Source organism: Petromyzon marinus, unplaced genomic scaffold (genome assembly GCF_048934315.1).
Source record: "Petromyzon marinus isolate PM22_M1 ecotype Great Lakes invasive population unplaced genomic scaffold, UKy_Petmar_22M1.pri1.0 PM_Scaffold_1, whole genome shotgun sequence".
NCBI lineage: Eukaryota > Metazoa > Chordata > Hyperoartia > Petromyzontiformes > Petromyzontidae > Petromyzon > Petromyzon marinus.
The window spans coordinates 380,804-393,613 of NW_027423057.1; positions in this window are offsets into that span (position 1 = coordinate 380,804).

A 12,810-nucleotide genomic window follows, 5' to 3' on the forward strand; every position below is an offset into this window, starting at 1 on the left:
ATGTAAAAATTAGTTTCAAATAGAAACGGCATGCAAAAGAGGTGAACATTAATCATTAAACAATTCCCAATTGTTAATTTACGTGTTGCAGTGTATGATCGTCTGCTTGACACAATTTATTATTTTCTCTCTTATTTCTATAATATTGTAAATGTTACAATAGTTTTTTCATAATAATGCAGATACTCCTGCATTTTGTCTTGTTATTCAACAATTATTTAATTGATGGAAAACATTGTTTGTAAAGCAAAATTATGTAAATGCATTTACAATTAAATAATGTGCAACTGGACGCGATAATTTCGCATTCTAGTTTTTAAAAGATGCACAACCGGTGATAAAAGTAAAGTTAATCTCGTCAGTTGTGAGCCTGGTCTTCATCACATCTGAAAAGTGAGCCCGACACGGGCGTTTTAAAAATGATCAGGGATCGTTGTTAATAATTAGGGGTGAAAAGTTGTGGTTATGGGCTACAGGCTGAGTTTTAGTGTTTGGGGATAGAGTGAAGGGTTAGAGTTCACAGTTATAATTAGAGGTTGGAGTTTGCCAAAGGGGTAGGTGTGATACAGTTACGGTTTAGGAGTTAGAGTTACGGTTGTGTGTTAGGGTTTGTGTATTAAGGGTTAGTGTTCGGTATGAGGGGTTAGGGTTGCCTATCAGGTGTTCGGGTTATGCTTGAGTAATAGTATTTTGATGTTTGGGCGAGGGATATTGCTCAGGTAATTCGATTGGTTGACCTCTGAATAGATTACCTGTTATGTTCCTGATTTCATCAGGTCTCAGAAGCTAAGCAGGGTCTAGCTTGGGGAGTGATTGGATGTCCTAGCATTGGGTGGCCACCACGTGCTATAAATGGTGTAATAGCCATTGTGAGCATTGGAGGGCAGTGCAGAAATATATTTTCTTTTGCAGTCTCCCCGACCTTCACCAACCCACAGTGACCAGCGTTTTTAAGTATGGTTACATAACCCTCATCATCCATGAGGCATTAAGAGGCCTTTATCATCCAGTGGATTAATACAAATGGGTTCTACATGAACATGGTTAAGTCTGACGATTATGTTCAATGGAATAGTGGATTGGAATAAACATGTGTGAGTGGGTGAGTGAATGAGTGAGTGAGCGGGTGCACAAGTGAGTGAGTTGGCAGTAAGCAAGTAAATGAAGGGGCTTGTAAATCAACATGCACAAGAGTGAGTGAACTGGTACTGTGAGTGGAAAATGGTAATAATTGAGAGGATGAGTGATTAATTGAGTTGATAAATTTCAGAATCAGAATCAGAATCAGAAAGGGTTTTATTCGCCATGTAAGTTCACACCGACACGGAATTTACTTTGGCAGGATGGTGCATACATTCAACATATAGGAATCTAAAATCTTAAATAAGTTTTAAACAAGTCTTACTATAATAAGGGTTAAAAGTCTAACACCAAGGGGCTGAAGTATATAAAATTAAATACATATCGAATATAAAATAGCTTTAAGATATAATTTAAAAATAAAAAATACAAATAGGGTAACATAGTTAATATCGGCAAGGTGTCGTTATGTAGATCAAATGTTAAAAACAGTGTTAGCCCTTGGCCTTGTTTAACAGGCCAGCAGCAGATGGGAAGAAACTGTTTTTATGGCGTGAGGTTTTGGTCCTGATGGACCGAAGCCTTCTGCCGGAGGGGAGTAGCTGAAACAGAGAGTGTCCAGGGTGGGAGAAATCGGCCATAATCTTCCTCGCTCGCCTCATGGACCTTGTCGTGTGCAGGTCCTCGAGGGTTGGTAGATTGCAGGCAATCACCTTCTCAGCAGTGTGGATGATACGCTGCAGTCTGCTCTTGTCCTTGGCAGTGGCAGCAGCGTACCAGACGGTTATGGAGGAGGTGAGGATGGATTCAATGATCGCTGTATAGAATTGCACCATCATTGTCTTTGGCAGGTTGAATTTCTTCAGCTGCCGTAGAAAGTACATCCTCTGTTGAGCTTTCTTGGTGAGGGAGCTGATGTTCAATTCCCACTTGAGGTCCCGGGAGAGAATAGTGCCCAGGAAGCGGAAGGACTCTACAATTTTTACTGGGGAGTCTAACAGGGTGATGGGGGTGAGTGGTGCTGTATTCTTCCTGAAGTCCACAACCATCTCAACTGTCTTTAGAGCATTTAGCTCTAAGTTGTTCTGGCTACACCAGGTCACCAGATTGGCAGCTTCCCACCTATAGTCAGACTCATCCCCACCAGAGATCAGCCCAATGAGGGTGGTGTCATCCGCAAACTTCAATAGTTTGACGGACAGATGATTGGAGGTGCAGCTGTTGGTATACAGGGAGAAGAGCAGAGGGGAAAGGACGCAGCCCTGAGGAGTTCCGGTGCTGATGGACCTGGAGTCAGAGACTTGTGTTCCCAGCTTAACGCACTGCTTCCTGTCAGACAGGAAGTCTGTGATCCATTTACAGGTGGTGTATGGCACGTTCAGCTGGAAGAGCTTGTCCTGAAGCAGGGCAGGGATGATGGTGTTGAAGGCAGAGCTGAAGTCCACAAACAGGATCCTGGCGTAGGATGCTGGGGCGTCCAGATGCTGTAGGGTGAAGTGGAGGGCCATGTTAACTGCATCGTCCACAGACCTGTTGGCTCTGTAGGCAAACTGAAGGGGGTCCAGGAGAGGGTCTGTGATGGCTTTGAGGTGTGCCAGGACCAGGCGCTCAAAAGACTTCATTACCACAGATGTAAGGGCGACCGGTCTGCAATCATTTAGTCCTGTTGGCCTTAGCTTTTTGGGCACAGGGATGATGGTGGAGGACTTGAGACAGGCTGGTACATGGCATGTCTCCAGGGAGGTGTTAAAGATGTTGGTGAACACCGGAGACAGCTGGTCAGCACAGTGCCTGAGGGTGGCTGGAGAGACAGAGTCCGGCCCGGCTGCTTTGCGTGGATTCTGCCTCTTGAAAAGTCTATTAACTTCTCCCTCCTGAAAGGAGATAGTCGTCTCTGTAGTATTGGTGGGGGATGGGGCCTCTTGGGTTGGAAGGGGTGGTTCAGGACAGTCCAATTGTCTTTCAAATCTACAGTAGAACTCGTTCAGGTCGTTGGCTAGGCGGGAGTCGTTAGTGGTGTGGTGGGCTCTGGGTTTGTAGTTGGTGATCTGCCTGAGCCCTCTCCAGACAGAAGCAGCGTCGTTTGTAGAGAACTGGTGTTTTAGTCTCTCTGAGTACAGTCGTTTAGCCTCTCTCACCGCTTTGCTAAACCTGTTCTTCGACTCCTTGAATCTGTCTCTATCTCCACTCCTAAACGCTTCCTCCTTCTCCAACCTCAACCTTCTGAGCTTTGCTGAGAACCAGGGCTTATTGTTGTTAAAGTTCACCCTGGTACGTGTTGGGATACAGCAGTCCTCACAGAAGCTGATGTAGGACGTCACAGCCTCTGTGAGTTCATCCAGACTATTGTTCTAACCCCTCCAGGCCACCACCATCAAACAGACACGACACCTACAACATGGACAGACAACTTAAGTGGGCTGATATCTTGGAGCACTATGAGAGTAAGTTACATATACCTACATAAAATAGTTTGTTAGAATCAGAATATTTATATATTCTGGAGAATTCTGATGAGCTATAAACTTACTTTTCACAAATTACTAGGAAATGCAGAGGAGAACTCCATAATAATGGCATTCAGCAGAACTGGCTTGGTGGGTAAGGGATTAGACACTGATCCAGCATGGCAGAGAACGTTTATTAAGCTCTGGGTTTCAGCAACCTATAATTAAACTAGGGTCTCAAGTTTATGGAATGAATGATCTCAACATGCTCACAAAAATATGACATGTAAAGTGTTAATGCCATGTGATGAATATTTCTCAATAGCAGGGCCTGTAGTGTGATAAGAGGTAACTAGAGGGATCTCAGAATGAGTTCTGTGAAATCTCCTTGTGTTTCGTTCTCTAACCCATCACTCATCCTTTGAATGAAATGTCTGTGCTCCGTAGTCCGGACGTCGCAGCTCCAAACGACCACGTGGGGGGACATTATGGACAGAGTTGACCCTTTCCCGAACCAAGGTGACAAGAATGGCGACCAAAAGGTGTGTATGTGGTCGGTGAGGGTCAAGGACACCATCTGTACACTATAGCACACGATGCCACCACACGATAAAACTACAACATGACTACACATCACATCACCAAACCATCTCTCCACACCACCTTTCCCATCATACCACCCCACCATCCAGTCAATAACCCATCACAGAACCTCACCATGTGTCTACACCATCACATGACACGATCTCTCCATAACATTCCAACACATCACATCTAAATACCACCACATCATCTCCCGACATCACCCCTTCTTGCCACCATGTCACGCCATATCCCACTCGTGCATGCACATCAATTGCCCTTTTTTTCAGGCAGTGACGCGACCTCTGTCTGTGAGCTCATTGGAAGGTGCTATTCCAGTTGCCCACGATGAGCGCTGCTGTTAGATTTTTCCAGATTATGGGCAGCTAGATCCTTACAATGGAACATTCTGTGGCACCTATTGCCCGTGATGAATGTTAATAACAATCGCCATTAAATTATCGCAGTTGATCAAGGCCTCAATGGGGTTCATGAGGTCTGTGGGGTCGATAGGTGTCTGTGGGAATATATGAGGGTGTAACATGTATCATTAGTTTGCAGGGTTTAGGTGATTTAGTGGTTAGGGCTACATTAATGCTGTGTTCAAAAGTACTGATTGGTAAAGGTTTGTTTTAACATCGGGTGATTGTGTATATGTATGTGTGTGCTCAGCATATTTTCATGAGTCAATATACATGTTTGCGTCCATGCATAGGTGTGTGAGTATGCATTTGTGTATGGGTGGAAATGCATGTTTGCGTGCGTGTGGGTATTATTTTGTGCATGTGTGTGCATGTTTGAATGTTCCTGTGCTTATCGTTGCGCATATGCACGAATAGAAGCAGCTCAAGTGTAGGCGCCCCAAGAACCAGAGGAGCATTCGGGAGGTGAATAACCTCGGCGAGGTGAAGCCTCTCGAGGAGGAGAAGCGCTTCACAAAATTGAAGCACCACTGCCTCCGGACCACGGCCACCAGCACCACCACCAGCACCACCACCAGCACCACCACCAGCACCACCACCAGCACCACCGCCAGCACCATCACCAGCACCACCGCCAGCACCACCACCAGCACCACCACCAGCACCACCACCAGCACCACCACCAGCACCGCCGCCAGCACCGCTGCCACCTCCTCCGCTACCGCTGCAACCACCACTACCACTCCTGTGCAGGGCCCAATCACACTGCACATTGGAGAAGATGTCTTTAGAGAAGGAGCCGCTGAGCCAGGGTAAGCAACTCTGCGTGTGTCCTGTGTGTATTTATTATGATTGTTTACGCAGGATAAGCATCAGTGAGTCTCAAGACCTTTTTTCAGCAGGGTCCTGCCAAGTTTTGTTAGTAATCGGGAACAAAATGACTGTTGTTTGCGATCCTAATTGAGTGATTTGCATTGCTTATGTGGGTTCAGTTATGGGGAGAAAGCTGCAGAGCCCACCCAGAACAGGGGGAGAGAACAAACTCCACACAGAGAAAGTGGCCCAGTTGGGAATCGAACCCAGATCCCTCTAGTTATGAGACAAAGATGTTCCAGCTCTGCCACCCGCACAAACACACAGACAATGCAAACCCCACATGTACATTCGGCGATAGAAATGTTCTCCATAATTGCTTTCTGGGTGAGACCACGTAACAATGCGGTAATATATTCACCATGTAACCCTACATCCACTATATTGTTGCCAGACTAATGCCCGTTTCCTGGCCAACTACCAAGTGTATTTTTACTGCACAAGGATAGCTGCCATTGGGAGGAGGGGGGTGCCCCCTTTCAAATGCATTGAGACGAGAAATGCAAGATGTGAGTGGCTCATCACGTGTAAAGTGCTCTGAGATGCCATCAAAGTCAAAGGGGGCAACTTAGTCGACCACGAATCACCATAGATATTTTTCCACAATCGTGCATGGGTGAAGCGGGCCAGCGATAGCGGGTTCATCACTCACTGCTTACAGTTCAGCTCTGGCGTCCTGCCCTGGGTATTACTGCTGCTGCGTAAACCACAAAGACACGCACACTCTCTCCTTCATAGCACACGTTAAAAATCTCCCCTGATGTCATTGGAAATGAGTATGCCATTGTGTGCCAGGGATCAATTATAGTACACATATACAAATGTCACTGCAAGTAATTCGATTGGATTTACACAGCAATGCCAGCCGCTACTGTGAAAGTACAGCAGTCTGTGTTAGATTCAGCAGCACCTTTCTTCGTGCTAGCCTTGCATTGAGAGAATGACAGCTGCAATGCCAAGCGTACTCACTGATTGTGATGTTTTGTGTGGTTATTAAATTCGAATTAATCCGCCACACAGTCCACCTACAGATTGTAAGGAGACGACTGCGATGTCTGCCATAGCAGGAAGGTTGAACGGTGTCATGCGCGTCTCTTCACAGAGCGGAGTCAGCGCAGCAATCCTCGCAGGCCGTTGAAGAGAAGAGAGAGGTTGTGGAGAAGAAGATGAAAGAGGAAGTGAAGGAGGAGGTGAAAGAGGAAATGGAGAAGGTGGAGAGGGAGTTGGAGAAGACAAATGAGGAGATAGCGGTGGAGGACGAAGAGGACGACAAGGAGATGGAGGAGAAGATGGCTGTGGAGGAGGAAAAGGAGAAGATGGTGGTGGTGGTGATGGTGGTGGTGGTGATGGAAGAGATGGTGATGCAGGAGGTCGAAAAGACGGAGAAAGAGAAGACGGAGGAGACAGAGGAGGCGACGGGGAAGGAGACAGAGGAGGAGACAGAGGAGGAGACAGAGTGGCAGGAGGCGGTGGTAGTGCAGGAACGAAAGGGCCTGGCTCGTGTGGCGAACGCGATCCGTGCGCTCTTCCGCAGCATGATGCTGTTTGGTTGCGGCCGGTCGACCGCACAGTTGGGGTGATGGAGGTGCCACTGGGACCGCAGCCGGGGAAGGAAACTGAGCAGCAGATGCCAGGACTGTACTGGACACTGACTGCTGCCAACAGACTAACTCTGTTAAGAGTTAGCATCAATCCAATGCATTATGTAATAATTATCATTGTTGTTTTTATTATAAACTTTATGACATAAACCTATGAGGAAACAATGTAACTTTGCATTGCTTGTGAGCGCTGCCTGGGTTGGTTCAATGTGCCTTGGCTCGTGTGCAGTGTCCCGGCTGTGTGTGCGGCGGTACAATGACAACTATGTCATGAGAGAAGTTTCAGGCAATGGCCCTTCTTCAGAACGTGTACAAGCAGTGGTGGGAAAAGATCATCAGGCGATTCGTCTGACACATCCACCCCTTCACTGCCCCACTGCCCCTCTGCCAAGCTGCTTCCGCTGTCCTGCTGCCCCTCTGCCCACTGCCCCATTGCCTCACTGCCCCTCTGCTCCGCTGCCCCACTGCTTTGATGCCACTCTGCCCTAATGCCCCGCTGTTCCATTGCTCCACTTTCCCACTGCCATCACATCCATCACGAAGCAGCGAGACGTCCATACCACCTCATTCAATATTACCCTGATGTGCACGCAGAGAGAGAGACCCTCGTTTAGCATTGCATACTGGAGGGGGCTGCTGTGATGCAATGGCTCGTAAACTTCACTGGCAATGGAGAGATTGCTGGTTCCACCTTCTGGCACAGCAGTTGAAACAAATGGTCGAGTATCTGAAGTTCCCCTGCCTCTGTCCGCCAAACAGTACAACTGGGTACACCAAAATCGAGTGGCAAGTTGCGTGTGGTGGGTAAAAGTGTGGGTACTCCTTCCTCTTCAAAATCATCTGACGAGTATGGAAGAATAGACCAAAATATCGTTCAAACGCCTTTCTAGAGGTCTCTATTGTGTAAATTATTCTTGGCAGCAGAGGCATGAGAAAGCAATTGCAGGACTGCTCCACAATACCAATTGTCTTGGCAAAGTATTTCAATAATGCTTCTTACTAAACAGGCTGCTTATGTATTTAACATGGGGGGGGGGGGGGTGTTGATTGTTTAGAAATGGTCCAGTGGCTCAGAGGTCAGAGCACTAAAATGGGGTTGAATCCAGGCATTCACCTACGATTAAAGCAGGTTCTCAAGTCTGGTGAATTAATGGTCTCAGCGCGGTTGCCATTGACTGCACATTATAAACCATCACATTACTGCTTGGGTGAGTGGGAAATTGAGTAAGTGGGTGGGTAGGTGGTGGATGAATGAGTGCATCGGTGTGTGGATATGTGGGTGAGTGGATGGGTAATTGGATCAGTTGGTGCCTGGGTGAGTGGATGGTTGGTGGTTGAATGGGTGGATGGGTAATTGAATGAGTGGGTTAGTGTGTAAATTGGTGGATGTGTGAATGTGTTAATGAGTAAGTGGATGGTTGAGTTGGTGAATGATTAGGTGGGTGGATGAGTGAGTGGGTGGGTCAGTGAGTTAGTTTGAATGAATCAGTGGTTGAGTGGCTAATTAAATGAATGGGGAGCTGGATACATGATTTGGTGCTTGGGTGGGTCAGTGGGTAATTGAGCGAGTGGGTGAATGAGTATAGGGGTGAGTGGATTTTTGAATGAGTGATTGGGTGAATGGGTGAGTTCGTGAGTCTGTGTGTGAGAGGGTAATGGAGTGGTTGGATGTGTGAGTGGGTAAATTAGTGGGTGAATGAGTGGTGGGTGAGTGGGGAGGTGATTGAGTGAGTGGGTGAGTTAGCTGGTGGGCAAGTGGGTGCGTGGGTGGGTGGGAGAGCGGGTGGGTGAGTTAGTAGGTGGGTGAGTGAGTGAGCGGGTGAGTGAGTGAGTGAGTGGGTGGCTGGGTGAGTGGGTGGTTGAATGGGTGGGTGGGTGAGTGGGTGGGCGAGTGAGTGGGTGAGTGGGTGGGTGAGTAGTTGAGTGGGTGGGTGAGTGGGTAATTGAGTGAGTGGGTGAATAAGTACGTGGGTAAGTGGTATTTGAATGATTGAGTGATTGGGTGAGTTGGTGAGTGTGTGTATGAGTGAGTGAGTGGGTGAGTGAGAGTGGGTGGGTGGGTGAGTCAGAGTGGATGGGTGAGTAGGTGGGTGGATGGGTGGGTGAGGGTGAGTGGGTGGGTGGGAGATTGAGTGAGTGGATTAGTGGGTGGGTGAGTGAGTGTGTCGATATGTGGTGAGTCTGTCCCTGGTGAGTGTCTCTGGTGAGTCTGAGGACCAGACACTGTTCTGACCATTCCGTCCCCTTCGAGCGCCTTGCTGGCCTTCATCGGGGCTCACTACCAACACGAGCTGCCCCAGATATGTATATAAGAATCAAAATCTGAATATGTAATCATACTGGAGGAATCCGATGAGCTATAAAGCTTTTTTCAGAGATGTCCAGTAGGGACGGCTTTGTACGTTACAGCAACAAACAATACAAAAAAACGATCGGAGTGCAACGTATAGGAAAAGTAAACAAATCACTAAACAAAGAATAAACTAAGCAATTTTTTAAAATATTATCAGGTAAAGTCCAATGAGGTATTAGCTTATTTTTCAGAAGCCACTTGACCACAAATGATCACTCATGTCTGGGGGCAGCTATTGAAGGCTGAATTTCTTTCGCACCGTATATAGCCAACCGTGCTAATCGGAGGTGCCGGGGAAGGACACCAAAAGCATTAGGTTAGGGTCAGGGCTATAGGGTCAGGGCTATAGGGTCAGGGCTATAGGGTCAGGGCTATAGGGTCAGGGCTATAGGGTCAGGGCTATAGGGTCAGGGCTATAGGGTCAGGGCTATAGGGTCAGGGCTATAGGGTTAGGGCTACAGGATGTAGGGGCACTGCAGGTTCTCCACAAGGCACGTGATGCTCTCTAGTGGACAAATGCATAACTACAGCTGCTGCTGCTGCAGCTCAAGGAACAAGATATCCGAGCTGTACAGCCTCCACATCGCCACTTCTCCACGCACACAATGCGAGTGGTGCTACTCAGCCGCACACGCTTCTAAGAGTGCATCTCATCATCAACATTAACTCAACACAAGCAGCACCCTGAAACAGGCTTCGTCTCTCAGTGTCTCATCAGCAGTCAGGCTCGCTTGAACTGGTGAACTGCCAGATGTTACTGAGATGGGGGGGGGGTTCCATGTGGAGGACGTAACCTGTTCATGATTATTGAGGGCGGCTGTTCGATGTGGAGTGACGTCACTTGTTCATGATTATTAGTGAGGGGGGGAGTACTGCATCTTGAGTGACGTCACCCGCTTATGATTATGAATGAGGGGTGGGGGTGTGTCCATTTGGAGGACGTCACCTTCTCATGAATATTAATGAGGGGGGCTGGTCGATGTGGAGTGACGTCACGAACGTTAAGGACATACATTCCTGGGTGATTACAGTAGATATATAACAACAACCGCCATTCGCCACTAAGTGGCGGTGACGTCACCACGACGCTTGTGCCAGGCCATGTGCACCTTGAGGCCACGTGAAGTGTCGAACGCCCGCTGGCAGGAGGTCACGGGGCAGACCCAGGCGCCACGGGTTGACTGACTGAGATGACTGAGATGACTGGCTGATGCACCACCTGTGCCCCCTATTGTGCCAACCTGCTGTGCCCTAGCCACCCAGCGCTCCCCTCGTTGTTGTGAGCGTCGCTCCTCTGCCCTCCATTGTTGTTGGAGGGCGACTACCTCCAAATGCCCAGTAGCGTCCTTCATGAGCCTCCTCCACAGAGGCCGATTTTGACACTGCTGGTACCAGTCATCGGCAACTCCACTCAGCTCCACGTCCTCCTGTACCACATCACTCCATCTCTTCTCTAGCCCGTGCCGCGCCCGTTTAGCCCCCTCGATCCGGCCGAACAAAAGCTGTTTCGGCATGCGGTGGCTGGGCATGCGGGTTACATGACCCAGCCATCGCAGCCTTGCCCGCCGGAGGAGCTCACCGATGGGACCTTGCCCAGATCTTTCAAGGATTTGTGAGCTCCTCACACAATCCAGTCTGGTTAAACCCAGGATGGATCGTAGGCAGGCCTGTCTAAATGTTTCTAACCGGCGAAGATGTTCCATTAGGGGGGTCCACGTTTCGCAAGCATAGAGAAGTGAGGAAATGACCGTGACCGAGAAGACCCGAAGCTTCGTGTGGCGCGACAGACCAGGCAGCTTCCACACAACGTTACGCAACCGATGAAAAGATATTGCCACTCGACTTATTCAGAGTGAGACCTCTGCTGTTAAACTGGAGCCGGTCATAAGCACACTACCCAGGTATGGAAAACTCTCTACTCTCTCCACAACTGCCCCATCACCGATTGGGAGTTGTGGGGGTGGAGTGTCCGATGGTACAAAATACCCAGGCAGGTGCTTCGTTTTGGTGTTGCTGATGGTAAGGCCCCATCTATTAGTAGCACGCTCCAGTCTCAGCAGCAGCATCTCCAACTCCTCCTCTGAATGAGCAGCTATTACCAAATCATCGGCATACATAACACGACGATTTAAAGCTTTCGTGACTGCAATGATTCATCTTCTTTGGTTCTTTCGGTAAAGTCACGTAGAATGATAATAAAATAATAAATTGATAAAATAAAATAACACAATAATATTCTCACGACGTTTCGGCCACAACACAAGCGGCCTTCATCAGGTGAAGGGGGCGAGACTGTCTGGTAGGACAGCGCTGGAGTGAAAGAGCCACGTTCAGATACGGCCTTTAAGCTGTGTGAGAGGAACAAAGCGCCCTCAAATTTCAGCACCACGGAGAGCTACGGGCCCCGTTCAGACGGACGAGTTCGTCCATGGTCGGAACAGAGGAGGGGGAGAGAAACAGCTGCGAGGCCCTAGTAAGCTCCATGTTGTAAAACTATACCTTTAACCGTGGTGTGAGAGGTATTAAGAGGCAATGCTGGCGAAAGAGCTGCGGTCTGAAGGTCATCGTAAAAATACAATTAATTAAGAACAGAAATGATTTAAAACATCTTTCCAGTGGTTACTAAGCCTGAATCCATCTTCGCGGTTGAAATTGTCTCTGTGCTTGTATATGTGAATGGCCTCATGAACGAATCTCTCATGGTAGCCGGTTGGTTTGCAAAGAACCTCTGTCTTGGAGAAGTCAATGTCATGTGAGCCCACTGAATTATAACAGTGATCTGCCACGGCAGAGGAGTTCGTCCTACCGTGTTTCAAGTCTGCTTTGTGTTCGCACATGCGGTCTGAGATATGTCTTTTGGTTTCTCCAATGTAGCTACTACCACAGAGGCACTTTAGTTTGTAAACGCCCGGGTACTGTATGTCTGGAACAGCATCTTTTACAGATGGAACAAAATCACGGATTTTATGTACTGTGTTGAATCGGACCTGGATCTTGTGTTTGTTCAGGATTTTAGAGATCTTTTTAGTGACCCCTGCAATGTAGGGTAAGGTGATGGTTTTGAGTGGCTCCACAAGAGGATCCTTCTTCATGACTGGAGTGATGGCTTTGCGGATTGTGTAGTCGGAGTAGCCATTAGCCCTGAGAGCCTGGTGTACGTGCTTGAGTTCACTGGTAATGTGTTCCTGGTCGGAAATGCATTGGGCTCTATGGTATAGAGTCTTGATGAGGGAGTTCTTCTGGGATGGATGGTGGTGGGAATCCGGTTTCAAGTAAGCATCTGTATGGGTAGCTTTCCTGTAGACAGAGTGGCTCATTGAACCATCATGTCTTCTTTTAATTAAGACATCCAAAAAGGGTAGGACGCACTCTTCTGCCGTGGCAGATCACTGTTATAATTCAGTGGGCTCACATGACATTGACTTCTCCAAGACGGAGGTTCTTTGCAAACC